This window comes from Pithys albifrons, chromosome 5, assembly GCF_047495875.1.
Source record: "Pithys albifrons albifrons isolate INPA30051 chromosome 5, PitAlb_v1, whole genome shotgun sequence".
NCBI lineage: Eukaryota > Metazoa > Chordata > Aves > Passeriformes > Thamnophilidae > Pithys > Pithys albifrons.
In genome coordinates, this window is record NC_092462.1 from 49,826,125 (window position 1) to 49,841,327 (window position 15,203).

Below are 15,203 nucleotides of genomic sequence, written 5' to 3' on the forward strand. Positions count from 1 at the left end.
TGACCCTGGGCACCCATGGAGACTTTCCTTGCCCCATTCACCCAGGCAAATGACTGTTCTCTATTGGATATCCCTGAGTCATGCTTTGGCCCTTTGGTGAAGCAATCTGATCCTCTGTGTACCTTGACAACTCTGCAGCTTTTATGTCCTGAAACATTTCAGTTTGCTCCTCTCCAGGAGCAAACTTCTTAATACTTCTGTTAGCATGGAGCTAGTACCATCCTATAGTTGCCTTAGGAAAAAGGACAGGAGCCACTTTGCCAGGTATTATTCTCAGAACTAGATAAATAACATCATTGTAATTTCCACTGATAGACTTTATTGCAGCCTCCCAGTACTTAAAGGGGGCTTAATAAAAAGAGTAAGAATGATTTCTTACATAGGCAGATAGTGATAGAACAAGGGGAAATGTTTCTAAGTAAAAGAAGAGAGATTAGAATTAGAAATTCTTTACTGTGAGAATGGTGAAGCAATGGAAAAGGCTTCGCAGAGAAGCTGTGGAGGCCCCATCTTTGGATGTGTTCAAGGCCAGGCTAGATGGGCCCTGGGCAACCTTATCTAGAGAAAGGAGTTCCCTGCCCATGGCTTGGATTGGAACTAGATGATCTTTATGGTCCCTTCCAACCCTAACCATCCTACGATTTTATAATTTAATTGCAGTGAAAGGAACATACAACAGAAATATCCTTTAGATTAGAAGACAGGTTTGCTAGCACTGAATGCATGTTTGCCCACGAACTCCGCTAGATACATGTTTATTCTATTTCAAACACTGTTTAGAGAATATTTTATACCACTGAACTAGCACGGATTGTCTTTGTCAAGTGAAACAGTACCGTTTTTCTGAACAACTATCAGTGTTAACAACTATCTAGTTAAACAACTAGAAGTCATACAACACTTAATGAGAGATTCAAGTGAATGACAGTCCACTATTATAGAAAAGCCCATATGGCTAAAGTGCAACAGCATCTGAAGGATGAGGGGCACCTGTTACAATAAAATTTCTGATTCTTAATTAAAATTTAGTAAAAGTTTGCAGTGTTTTCACATTATTTTTAGTAGGTTTTTTCCTCCATTGGTTCATATTTTCAATTTGTAAATGTTTTTCTTACCTTCAGTTCATTATCCCAGCAGGGGCTTGGATCTGGTGATACCAGTGCTTCTCGTCTTTCACTTCCATTAGAGATTTTCATGATTTTATTCTTTCTTGTCTCCTTTACCCTTCCCTATCACTACTTTCTCTTTGGGGAAACTAAGGTGCAGCAGCTGAACTAATACTCAAAATCCCCCATTAGCTTGTACAGTGATGTTTGTATTTTGAGCTATCAAGGAGGTAGATGAACAGCTCAACATTTCAGATACACAAATAAAGTTCAAAGATAGATAAACAGGCAGGATAGAACCAAGCATTTTTGGCCTACCACTAAAATCAAATTAAAATCCTGGAATTCTTGTTTTGTAACAAACTAAAAAGGCAGCTGCATAATTTCCTTTGATCCATGCTTCTCAAAACATAATGATGAAGGACACAATGGGTAAGTTCAAAGTAAATTTTGGAGGGATTAGAGGAAGTGAGGTGGGCTTCTCAGGACTACTTGACATGATGAAGAGTGCTATGCTGTGCTCTGCTGAGATGTGTTTTTCTGAATGTCATGATCCTTGATATAGGTATTCTCTACCTATACCCAGAGCTGGGTGTAGTTGAATCCTGACTCAGTTCTGTGATCAGACTGGCAAGGGAGACTGGGACAGGACCAACATAAACTCTGCTGCCCATCTGGTGATTTCTGTGGGCAGGAAACTCAGGTGGACCATCATCCTGGCAGGCCCCCAGAGGTCCAGCCCAGGGCTGGTGGTGTGCTGCAGGCACATCCATCCCACGTTGCATACAGAGCCGCAGAGGTAACTGCTCAACTTAGTGTAAGTCTTTCTAGCATCACTGCTTAACACAGCAGGGAAACAGGAAGCTTTAAAACCCAGCAGACAGACTACCCATTATCGTTCCAGTCTCCTGCCTTCTGTGAGATAGGCAGTGGTGGTGTCTGCATAGAGGCTAGTGGCTCACAGGGAGGAAGGAGACTATTATCTTTCTTTCCCTGTACCAATCACGTAGTCCATATTGGCTCCTTTTCAGGGCTAGTTGGCACAGTACTTCAGAATGAAACCATAAATGAATATCTGAGAAAAATATTACATTCTTCTCGCTTGGTGAAAAGTACCAAAGCAACTTCATTTGTAGAATTAATTCTGCAGACTATCTCCTGGTCTATGCTATCTGCAAACTTAAAATCATGTATTTTACTGTTCTCTAGGGCAAGTTGTGTGTTTACTCATGAGTTTTCCTCAGTTTTACCAGCACTGCTGTTTCTCTGTCTTTCTGTTTTACCTTGCCTGTCACCATTTTACTTTCAGAGTGCTGTTCTTAAAATACCAATCAGACAGGTTTGCAACTGTACATTTTAAATGTTTTACAGCAGAAGAGTAAATGAAAATCTCTATATTTGAGGCCTTTCCAACCCCTTGAGGCTATGGACTGCACAGAGAAGGGAGAAAACTTGCACCAAGCTGAGATTAACCTTTCTTTGTTTTGTATTTCTAAACTTTTTGTGCTCTCAATTAAAAATATTCCCTTTGAAGGCTTTCCCTTGTGAAAGGGATTATTGCTTGCCTGAGAAATAATAATTAGCTGATAATTTAGGCTGAAAATAAACCACTAGTTCATGATTCATAATCCAGCAGGGAAATTATAGTTATCTGTGTGGTAATCCATTCTAATAGTCATTTTCCCCTTGGGAAATTGTGTATGAAGGCGACGCTTTACCTGGAGACCCCTTCACTGAGAGATGGAAGCCAAGGGTTCTTCCTTGCTTGTTTTTTCTACCCAGATAAATCTCTCCAAGAACAGTTTCTTCACAGTTGTCTTCTGCAGGGGCATTTCCATAGAAAAGGGAAGCAATACAAAGCAGAAAAATGGAAGCAGTGAAGGAGATAAGCAAAACTTTAAATGTCAGTGGAATACACTATACTTTTCAGTGCATTCCCAGATGATGCACCATGCAGAGTTGTGAATAGAGTTAAATCCTCTTGGTGGTGGGTGACCAGTGGTGTACACCAGGGCTCTACAGGGGGATCTGGACAGAGTGGGCCAAGGCCGATGGTATGAGGTTCAGGAGAGAACTTCTTCACTGTGAAAGGGTGGTTAGGCACTGAAACAGGCTGCCTAGGCAAATGGTGGAGTCATCATCCCTGGAGGTGTTTGAGAAATTGATAGATGTGTCACTTAGTGCTATGGTTTAGTTGACATGATGGTGTTTGGTCAAAGGTTGGACTGGATGATCTTGGAGGTCTTTTTAAACCTTAATGATTCATGATTAAATGTTTCAATTTTTAGGAGCTTCTGTCATGAATAGCTGCATATATGATTTTCTTTGTTAATAATCCTTCCTGAGGCAGAGCTGCCGGCTGGAAGTAAGTCATAGCATTTGGCCCTGAAATATGACTATTCTTGCATTGCTCTCTGTGTGTATCTTCTTATATCCTCTTCCTCGTCCTTTCCTTAGCGTTTATATTTAAGCAGACGTCATATTGTATGGACTATCCTTTTGGTTAGTTTGGGTCAGCTGGCCTATTCATGTACCCTCCCAGGATCTTGCCCTTGACTGGGGGAGGAATGATACAGCACTGATGCTCTGCTCAGCAGCAGCCAAAACACTGGTGTGTTATTCACAGCGTTCTGGCTAGTGATGCAAAGCACAGCACTGTGAGGGCTGCTATGAGGCAATGAACTCCATCTCAGTCCAACCCAACACAATGTGAAATAGACAAATAATAGATTTATCAGAGGTTTCTCCTTAGCAGGAAGTTCTTGAAGCCTGACAACTCCTCATGCTGTGTAGATAGTTGATAAAAGTTGTATTAATGTCTTTTAATGACATTTTTACATGAAATGTGGGTTTTTCAACAGCTTTTCACAACTGTTTTCAAAACTTGAGAGCCCTGGGATCTGGCTTTGTGGATTATATTGTAGAATTTACAGCAGTGATAAATTGGAAGGGATTTAGTTGAATCAGCTTTAAAATGACAATACTGTCCTCCATGTCTCACCTCCAAACAGCAGAGCCTTGGAGGATGTATGCTGTTGGCTGCTCAGAAATGCCTTGTGCCTCTATCAAGAGCTAAGCTCATCCGAAATTACCAGTTTTTATTTGGAGTGATGCTTCTAGACACTGATTTAGCCTAAGTCTGGTGGAGGAACATCTGTAGAACCAATTAGAAAGCACAGTCTATTCTGTATGACCTGAATGAAACCATCCACTGGGTTAAACCTAATGGTTGAACAGAAGATGAGAAACAATGGAGGCAAGGAGAACTGTTTTGGACTTTACAGAGTTTACTTTGAACTTAAATTGAATTGCAGTCTCTTTGTAGGCTGTAGATGATTTATTTTTTTATAATTCTGCAGTTCACAGAGTAAACTGACAAATGAAAATAGAATAGAATTATTAAGGATTCTCCCTTTGCAATTGAAACTGTGGAGTTTAGATAATCTTGTGCACAGTCCTCCTGAATATTACCACGCTGGTTTAAGTTGAGTCTTGATCATATTGTAGATTTTTTCTGACTGTTTAAACCTTTAGGAAAGTAAAGAAGTTCATTAAACAGTGACCTGAAGGGAAAGTACTGCAACTACTGTTGAGACTTCTCTTTGAACATACTATAAGAAATTCTACTGAAAACTCCTTCTTAACAACTAATTTTTTTCATTCCAGTAGTAGATGATCTGTTTGTCAAGTAGGTTACAGCTGCTTGGCACTGCCTCTACTTAGTAGACAGTATAGCTGAATCATGCTTTACTGATTTACCCTGTGGTCAGCAAAAGATGTTTCTAAGCCAGAGTGCCATCCAGAGGGAATTTGGTATCTGTACTAGCTTTTCATTGGACTGTGCTAGAATAACAATCTTTCTCTTTCTAAGGTAGAAAGAAGAACATGCTGTACATCTAGAAATTGGAACTTAAGAGAATCTTATTAGGGAGATACCTGACATTAGCAGGTTGTACCCATATCTCTATCAGGAGTTTTTATGAGACTAGTAAACCCCTTTGAAATGTTTTTATTTTGTTCTACTGAGATATCTACTTATTCTTGGATGACAGGTAAAATGCCCCTCTCTTTCTAGTGGCTCTGGAAAAAATGGTTGTGTCTGTGGTGGGATAGCCCTGGCTGCTCTTTCCTCTTCAGCCAGTGGAAGAAAAAGAGTGAGAAACCTTATAGACCAAGATGCCTTGCCAGTTGCCATCACAAGCAAAACAGACTAGACCTGGGGAAAATTAACTTACAGAAAATTAGAAGAAATATCGAATTAATGATTTGGGAAGGAGGAAACACAATGACAAACATAAGCCCAACACCTTTCCTTCCCCTTTTACTAGGCTCAGCCTCACTCAATCACTTCCGAGTTCTTTATCCTCCCACCATGGGGAGTGGGTAATCACATGAGGACACAGTAGTTCTCTGTCGCTTCTTCCTCCTCATATTTTTTATCTGCTCTGGCTTGCTCTCTCCAAGGGCTGCAGTGCTTCAGGAGTATCTGAGTATCTGCTTCACCACAGAGAAACTTCTCCTTCTCTTCTGGTCTTGGTATTCCCACTGCTGTGTCTCTGTTTTGTGCCCTCCTCTGCCTGTGTACTGTTTTCTGCCCTTTTAAAAATATGTTTTCACAGAGATACCACCAGCTTGTCCTGTGGGCTCAGCTGTGTCCGGTGTTGGTGGGTCTATTGAACCCTGTTCTCTTCCCAGTGAGCAATCTTTCACAAATTCCTGGCTATGCCTGAAAATTACTTGGGGAGGTATGCTTTGTGAAAGTGTTTTGAAAGATTTTATTTTGTACTATGAAACAGTCATGACTGTACTGAGAAGAGAACTCTCTGTCTTGAAGCCCTCTGGGACACAAGGATGGTTGTAGAGACCATATCTTTGTTATCACAGAAGGTTAAAATTCAATCATTCATCGTAATGAATGAGAATTCCAGCCTAAAAACATAGTTGTTAATCACAATATAGCTCATCTTCACAGAGTCTCAGTGATTTAAACCATTTATTTAAATCAGTGATGAGTTACAAATTCTGCAAGTAAACCTCAGAGTTTACAGGTAGTTTCTGACATTAATCTATATTCCTGTGTCCAATTTATGTATGTTTTTCATACTATTAGGTTATTCTGTTAAAAACAGTCATTAACGTAAAGCTTCTGCTAACAAAATATTGCAATAGAGTCCAGTATATAACTAAATTTTGCTTTGTCAAGAAGAATAGTATTTATATCACCTAAATAGTTTTTCATACTACATTGTTTTCATTTGCCCCTGTACATGCATGGCACTCATACTATTTTATCCAAGAGATAAAATATCCAAGAGATATCTTTCATGAGACTGAATATTTACCATTTTGAAGTCCTAGCCTGTTCAATAACGTTTGCTAGTATTATTAAAATGTAAATGCAAAATTGCTTCTGTTTAGATTACACCAGCAGGGAAAGGCCAGACTGTTGATTAGTGTGATGGAGAGACCTGCTGACAGCAGAGTATTTATTTACCGTTTCTAATTCCTAGGCTGCCCCCAAAAGTGTCATTTGTTTTTAGCAGTGATTCAAGCCGACATTTGCATCACATTGCATTACATTAAGCAGCGTTATGATCTGGAGGGATACTAAGATATGCAGGTGGAGTAGACAACTTAAAACAGAAGTTCCAAATGAAAGACATGGCTAAGAAAAGGCCCTTGAGGTTTAGCACAGCTGCTGCAGGAGAGTTGAATGCATTTTGGTCTATAAAGACTGAAACACCTTTTCAGAAAGATAAGTGGTCTCATCAACTCGGCCAGGGCCCAGAGCTACTTCCTGAGGTGCTCAAGTTGATTAAATCTGCCTGAGAGATTTTTGTATGCATGCATGAAAAGTGGTTATTTCATAAACTCCCCTACAACTGCAGTTATAAAAATAGATCTCAGATGAACCAGAACAATTTTTTTTTATATACTTCACTGTACCTTTTTCTCAACTATAATCAGATCGAACTAAAAAATACTGCCCACCGAACTCCCAGCTGACCTCTAGCCAGACTTCCGTATTCTGATTTGGATTAGTCTCAACAATCTAGTATAAGGCAAAAATCTCTATTTTCTCCTCCAATGCCTTGTTGCTTTATTTCTAGGGAAACTTTCCATCTTCCAGCTAGCTTTGTAACAGGCAGGTGTTCTTTTATTATTTATCTCTGTGTTTACTCTTGGAAAGATATTTAAGAAGCTTTGGCATGAGCTGTAGGAACTCCAAAGTAATGCTATGTAGCAGCCTATGGTACTCAATGGTAGAAAAATACTTAGATACTCAGAAATATGTGTAAATTTCATGAGTTGTCCTAGGAATCAAAGATCCAGCTTAGCTCAATAGTCAAATGTTAATATTCAACTACAGTTTAAAGATAGACTAAATCTGTATTTAGGATTATGAGAGATTAGCAATAACTACACCTAAACATATCCAAACTCATGTGACAAACGGAGGAACAAAGGCTTTCTACTTCTTGTAGACTGTCAGTTGATCATGATGCTACAGAGGTGAGTGAGCTGAAAGCAGTGAGTTTTACCTTTCTATCTACTACTCTCACCATCTCTGATCAACATATTACCAATAAGTCTTCATCAACCTCATTCAAATATCCTGACTAAAGTAAGTCAGGGCCCTATTTCTATAGCTGAAGCTTACAACACTGAATTTAAATGTGTAATATGGATTCCTTCTTTTCTCTTTCCCTCTTGTGTCTCCTTTTCCTTCCCCAGATGCATTTATTTTCTGTCTCCATCTCCTTTTGCATTCTGCTATTTGGCTGGCAGACTAAGACAGAGTTTCTTTAACAAAAATGATTTACTCTTCTGATTAGAAAAGTAGCAAAAAGAACAGTCTCACAAGTTTGCCAGGTATTGGCAAGGCTTATAGGGTCAGGGACCAGATATTGCCAAGGATTAAGATTCCTAAAGCAAGATTCATGCAGACATTTAGTGCTGAAATCCAAAATTGTGACCTCGAATCATATCTCCTTAATCTTGAAGGTGTCTGGAATCACCAGGACTTAATTTCTGTCAGTACAAAATCTATTCTTAGACTGATGATATATGTGTGTAACACCACCAATTTTGTTCCCAGATATATTTTCAAAAACCAGAATGTCAGAGGACCACAGTATTTCATCAAGGCAGAAAGGTGCTTTTTTGTGCTTTTCAATTCTTTCTGTTGCTCTGACCTGCTTATGAAATGCCATCAATTAAGCCTGGCCACTCCTATTTAGAAAAGCAGTGTCAGGGGAGACTTGATTATACTAGGGCATCCTAAAACTATATTTCTTTTTCACAAGGTTTAATTTAGATTGATTTGAGAGTCCTAGGGATTAATAGCAAGAATAAGGGAATAACTCTGAATAGCAGTGATAAAAGTATTTTCTTCTCCCCATTTAAAGAGCCTTGAGCCAGGTCAGCATACTGGTCTTGAAACCTAGTCTGTTCCTGATTTTTTTGCTTTTCAGTTTTCTCTGCCATTCCCCATAGTGCCCATTTGGTTGCAGACTTGGGACTGCAAAGCAAATCTTCAAACTGCAGCTGCAATAACTGATCTTTCATTTTGCAATATAGTTACCTGAAACTTGTTGGCATGGTGAAGCTCAGTCAGACATTTTAAAAGAGAGTGTTTCTGAGATAAGAAAAGCTGTATTTAGCTCCCCTCAGCTGTGAATTGTCTTTGCCTGTCACAAGTTTAGGAGGGCAAAACTACTCTCTCTGATTATGCAGAAAAGAGATGCCATTTAAATGTAGATTTCTGTGGGCTTGCTTGTTTTCAATGATTAAAAATAATGATCAGAAGGTGATAACTGCGAGAATGGCAGTGGCAGTGGTATAATACTCCTAGCGGTCTTAAAGCAGAAAATTTCCTCTCATGTCAATTAGGTACTATGAAAAAAATGGAAAATAAGGATATTTAGCAGCATGATGCAAGTACAAAAAATGCCTTCTTACACATTGTTGGATCAAACTAAAACTTGACTGGAAGAGGAAAAAGGATTTTTATTTGGCAAATGAGAGGAGAAAATAACTAATTATCATTAAAGAAGAGACTGCAATTAAAACTCAGACTTTGTTTCAAATTTTCTGGCAAATTATTGTAAGCAGTTCGTAGTATGAATAGTCAATGTTAAAGTGCTAATGAAAACTTGAAAAACACCCTATTAATTAGAAAATTTGAACCAGCAGTAAGGTTTTAAAACCTTTGTTAATGTTCAGATTAAAGGAAATAGATTACTGTGTGTTCTGTGGGCAAGGTGGAGGGGGTCATGTTTTTTTTTTTTGTTTTTACTAAACCAATGTTTCCTGCAAAGAAACTGAAGCTTTGTGCAAATTTTGTATCATATGTAAAGCATTTTTTCACCAATAGAGTCAGTATTTCAGATCCCTGGTGAAATGATCAGCACTTTGACCATTGATTGTATTAAATTCAGTATATGGGCAGAAAATATCATCTCTTCACTGAATCTTATGATGGGAGATCAGACTGTTCAAAGTCAATTGGGAATTTGGCCAGCTGACTCTGTACTGGAGTGAATAATGTGATTTGTCATTCCTTCCTGTGACTATCAGCACTTCTATTTGGAATGTCATTATCAGAGAGGTATAAAACTTTCTACACTATAGCTTTGAGTTCTCGTCAGTAAGTGCCTTTATATTGGTACCTATTTAGTTTTTCTTCTCTGTAGTTTTTATATGTGTAGCAAAGTGGGAAGATGGGGAGAGAAAAAGAAGTCCTGTAAAATTGTGTATACTTCATTGGTAGCTGTAGAAGAAAGAAATAAAACTGTAAGAAGAAGTTGTGATTTTTACTATCTACTATTTGGTATAAAAATATGTGTTCTAAATTTACTTTAAAACAAGAACAGAGCCTTTGCTTCTTAGAAAAGAAGAAATGTTTCTAAGTTCAGTATCTTAATTTTTTTCTCCCTGGCATTTTCAAAGAGCAAGTGGTAGGCTTAATAATAAGCTCTAATATTTCACCATAGTTGAAAATACATGATTTACCACCTTGGCACTAATAAATCTAGTAAAAAGAAAAAAAGAAGAAAAAAATAAAAAGGAAAACAAAAAGCTTTTCAGTGTTGCTCAGAATCAGCAAAATGCATTTGGTATGTGGCAAGTATTATGCTATGGTACTTACACTGTGAAATTGAATCAGCATTCATTCTCCTGTAAAATCTTACGTGAAATTCAGATGCTTAGAAAGATGATCAGGAGAAACAGAGTAGCACAGATTTGTACCTGTCACTCTATGTACGTTCCACAAGTAGTGCTTACTGGGCAGCTGAGTGAGCAGTAGAGTTAAATCACTTTCTTTGGAAATACCGCTAGGTACGATACTTTTAAATCTGCATCCATTTTACTGCAAGAACAGGGAAACTGAAAGCTCTCCTTAGATTTTATTAATGTACTTTTGTGTGGAAGAAGCTCCTCAGCTGCACTGACAAACAGTTAAGATAGGTGTAAATAAGCAAATGTTGGGAACAGGGAGATAGATGTTACCCTGATGAGTCTTCACAACAGGCTTGTCACCACAACAGGCATCAGCAGGCAGTTCCTGGAATTTTAACAGGAATCACAGAATCATAGAATGGTGTCACGGTTTAGAAACAATATTCTGCAATTTAGTACTCCTGCTAAAATCATGCACTGCTTTCCCTCCTCTCCCATTCCAGTTGGAGGCACAAAAGTCAAAGACTGGTTGGAATAAGAACAGTTTACTGGAAACAGTAATGGGATAAGAAAACCAACAGTAACAGCAACAATATTACTAACAAAAGATATAAGAAATTATTTATGCAGAAACCCCCCAACAATAAAGAAATACTGGTCTTCTCCATCTGCCACATTTACTCGACCAGAAGGAATCCCTTCTCCGTGGAATACAGAGACAGTCCCTGTCCTCCCATCCCCAGCAATGATGTGAGGTGATTGAATCAGGTCTGTGCCTTACTCATGCCCCATCCCAACTACTGCAAAAAATTAACCCTGTCCTGGCAAGAACCAGGAAAAATGGTTGGGGTTGCAAGGGACCTTAAAGAACATTTAGTTCCAACACCCTTGCCATGGGTAGGGATGCCGTTCATGAGACCAGGTTGCTCAGGGATCCATGCAACCTGGACTTGAACGCTTCCAGGGATAGGGCATTCACAACTTTTCTGGCCAACCTGTTCCAGTGTCTCATTACCCTCTGAGTAAAGAACTTTTTCCCAACATCTAATCTAAATATATTGTCCTATCATTATTTTACAATGTAAAAAGTCACTGTTCCTCTTTTTCATAAGGCCCCTTTAAATACTGGAAGGCTGTAGTAAGCTCTCCCTGGAGAGTTCTCTTCTCCGTGCTGTACAACCCCCTGCTGGACCCTCTCCCATAACTTCTAGTCTGTTTCAAACTGTGGAGATCAAAATTGAACACAATACTCCAGATGTGGCTTCACTGGGGCTGAGTAGAGGGGCAGCATCACCTCCCTCAACCTGTTGGACACCTTCTTCCTGGTGCACAGCCGGGATACCATTGGCCCTCTGGGCTGCAAGGGCACACTGCCAGCTCATGGTCAATTTATCATTCACCATGACTCCCAAGTCCTCATCTGCAGTCCTGTTCTCTAGTAGGTCAGCCTTCAATCTGTACTAGTACTTAGGATTATTCCTTCCCAAATGCAGTACCCTCACCTTTGTTTCTCTCGGCCCAGCTCTGCAGGCTATCAGGGTCCCACTGAATGGCAGCACAGCCTTCATGTGTATCAGCCACTCCCCTCAGATTCATATCATCAGCAAACTTGCTGAGGGTACATTCTATTCCTTCATCCAGGTTATTGATAAACAAACTGAATAAGACTGGACCCGGTATTAATCTCTGAGGAACACCACGGACACAGGTCATCAACTGGATTTTACTCCACTGATCACAACCCTATGATGAAAGGAAAATATTTCTTTCTCCAGTGTTCTTTTCTTACCTCCAAGGTCTGGAATTCCTGATGGCTGCCCTCCCTAGTGAAAACTGAGGCAAAGGAGACATTCAGTAATTCCACCTTCTCTATGTCTTCTGTCACCAGGGCACCCACCTGGTTCAGCAGTGGCCACACGTTTTCCCTACTCTTCCTTTACTTCCTGATGTACTTGTAGAAGCCTTTCTTGTTGTCCTTGATATCCCTTGCTAGACTCAATTCCAAGTGGGCCTTGGCATTCCTTGCTGCATCCCTGTGTACTCTGACAATATACGTATTTTATATATTAGTTGATTTTTATTTAGCTCTATAGTTTCTCATACTCGAGGTAGCAGCTAATGGTTTCTAACAGTTTCTCACAGTTTCTCATCGTTTGTGCCACATTCCTGAATTTTGTTTAACTGTCTTTTCAACAGACAAGATAGCATCAAGGACACTGTATTTGGGACACTTACACCTGGACTGGAATAGCAAGGTAAAACAAGATAGAGGGGCCAGAACACTTGGAGGCACTCCAAAGGGGCAGTTCTGTAGATGGTATCAGGGTGGGACAAGAGGGAAAAGGTTCTTGGGTTGGATATATCCATTAGATATGATAATAAAATAGTGTCATAAATTTGTAAGAACCCTATACGGTGCGCGAGTATCTATATACTTTGTGCACCAGAAAGTTTTCATTAAAGAACTGCTCTCTACTTTCCCTATACTAATATTGTCTCGAAAGGGTTTTTTTTCCCTTAATTTTAGGCAACACTTTAGTCCTCCCATGTGATCTGTCCCTTTTTCCACATCCCATGAATTTCTTCCTCCTTTTAAGATTTTCTAGAAGCTCCCTGCTTATCCATGCAGGTCTCCTGCCCTATTTCCTTGATTTCTGGCTCATGGGGATACAGTGGTCTTGAGCTTGAACAAGACTTTTTCTTGAACAAGAATGATTGTTGCCTTCTTCAGTGCTCTCTACAAAATATACCCCCCCAAAAAAAAGAGTACTGAAGGGATAAAGATGAAAGTTATATGATTCATCCCTTTTTTTTTTTGTTATACATGTAGGTAGGTAGGTAGGTAGGTAGGTAGGTAGGTAGGTATGGGCAAATTTCGTGAACAAAGATTTGGGAAGGGCTCTCCCCACGTGGGGGTGGTGCCCTTCGAGCCTGTGCAGTGGATTTTTTTTTTTTTAGGTGAGGCACAGCGTGTGCAGAACTGGCCCCATCGTTTCAGTCCTGAGGTCCATCTGCCACGGCCAAGCGAGCTTGGACAGTTGACAGTGAAGTCCTCAGGACTGTCTACAGCACCCGGTACTAACCGGGGCTGACCCTGCTGAGCATCCGAGATGTGACGGGATGGGATGGCAGGGAGGCATTGAACTGCCCGGTATGGTCTCCACTGAGACTCGAACTCACGACCTTGTGATCCAGAGTCTGGAGTGCTCACCATTACACCACGGGACCTCCCCGTTATACATGTAATAAAGATTTTAAACGCATTTATTGTTAATAGTGATAGTTTGCTAGAAGCCAACCATGTTAAAATGTCTATAATTGATAGATATGCCCAAACTTGCTTACTGTTGGACCCTGTACACATCTGTTGATCATTTGTGTGCCATTTTCATTAAAATTTTCATTTGCAGCTTTTTTTTTTGGTCTAAAATTCCACATTTGCCATTATAGTTGCTTTATTGCCTTTGTTAGAGCAATCATTGTGTTATAGTGAGAGGATGGCAGTTGTAACTCTACTCAGTTTTAGAGATTGTACCTGCTACTTTTATTATATAAAGTTCATATCCCAAGATTCAAAAGCTCTCAGCAATTAAACTGCTTGATTTTTAAGAGTATGAGAATGTATGCTTTTATGGTACACTGATACACATCTCTAATTACATAATTATAAATAATTATACAGAGAGAGCTTCATAAACAGTGGTGTACATATGTAAATATATAAATTATGAAAAAAGTGAAGTGTCTTTAATAAGTTATAATAAAAGTAATTTATTAAACCCAAATTCTATGATTCTATGTAGTTCTTCATGTGGAGCAAAAGTATTACTATGGAGTGAGAAGCTTATTTGACTTTTAATTTCTGTCTGTCAGATTACATTATAAACATGTAGTTAGTTAGGCAGTAACTCTAATAGTCTTCCCTTGCAACATTGTAGCAAGTTGGATCTGCATGTATAAATGTGATTATTCTACAAAAAGGTTAACTATCAAACTTCACCTGCACCTACACAACTGTGTATGTATCTGTTTGCCAAACTGCAAATGAATCATTGCAATCAAGGTATTTTGTGTCACCTTAAATCAGTCTGTTCTCATTATCTAAAATGTTGAGACTACAGCTTTATGACACAAACTGTCCTCCACTTTGCCTTGGCCACTCCAGTTCATTAAAACAAATGTTATCATCGTGATCTATTTGAGTCAGTATGTCTTGGTACCAGTAAAACCCAGTATTCATTTATTACCGTCAGCAGTACTGCAATGCTTACTTATGAATTATCAGACTGCTCTTCAGAAGTTATATTCATACTGTTTACATGCTGCCCATTGCATGAATGCCAAATTAAAGTTTTCTCTATAAATATTAGTCTGATTGAAGTTACCTTGTTAGCAGCCACATAGCCATGGTCATGCCAAGACCTATGTAAGTCTTCAGAGGTGTCTGAAACATATTAGTCTCTGACTCAGTTTGCATTAAGTTGTGGGGAAACAAATTAACATATGAAGAATGGAGAGAATATTGTCAGCAGTGGATGTGTGAAGATCAAGAGGAACCAGAGCCAACAGGAATAGCAATAGACAGTGGACTTGAAACTCCAGAAGTTTGAATGTTGGATGTTGCGAAAGATTTTGTACAAGTTTTTAGTTTTGTACCCCCCTGGTGCTGCTTCTGCCTCCCACATTCATCCCTCTCCTGTGTGTTCCCCCTGCAGCTCATCTCTGATGAGTCTCTACCGGAGCCATCTCCTGCACCGGGGTGGCCCCATGTGAGGGGACCCGTCTTTGTGCCACTCTGCCGTCAATGTGCCCACCCCTTCCACCCATTCTGTCCCAATCCCTGAGTTTCTATTGGTCAGTTCTCCTGTCATTTAATGAGTGTTTCCCCATGGCTATGCAGTTTGTCAGTTACCC

The 15,203-nt window shown here is 39.5% G+C and overlaps 1 protein-coding gene across 1 annotated transcript in view; it reads left to right on the plus strand.

The window, feature by feature from the left end:
* GABRG1 (gamma-aminobutyric acid type A receptor subunit gamma1) overlaps positions 1–13,892 on the plus strand; it is an 81,430-nt gene extending 67,538 nt beyond the window's left edge. The window contains exons 9-10 of the transcript XR_011697929.1: positions 12,486–12,544; positions 13,248–13,892. The gene's annotated coding sequence lies outside the window, so the exon portion shown is untranslated. The remainder of the gene's footprint in view (positions 1–12,485; positions 12,545–13,247) is intronic.
* Positions 13,893–15,203: the final 1,311 nt, after the last annotated feature.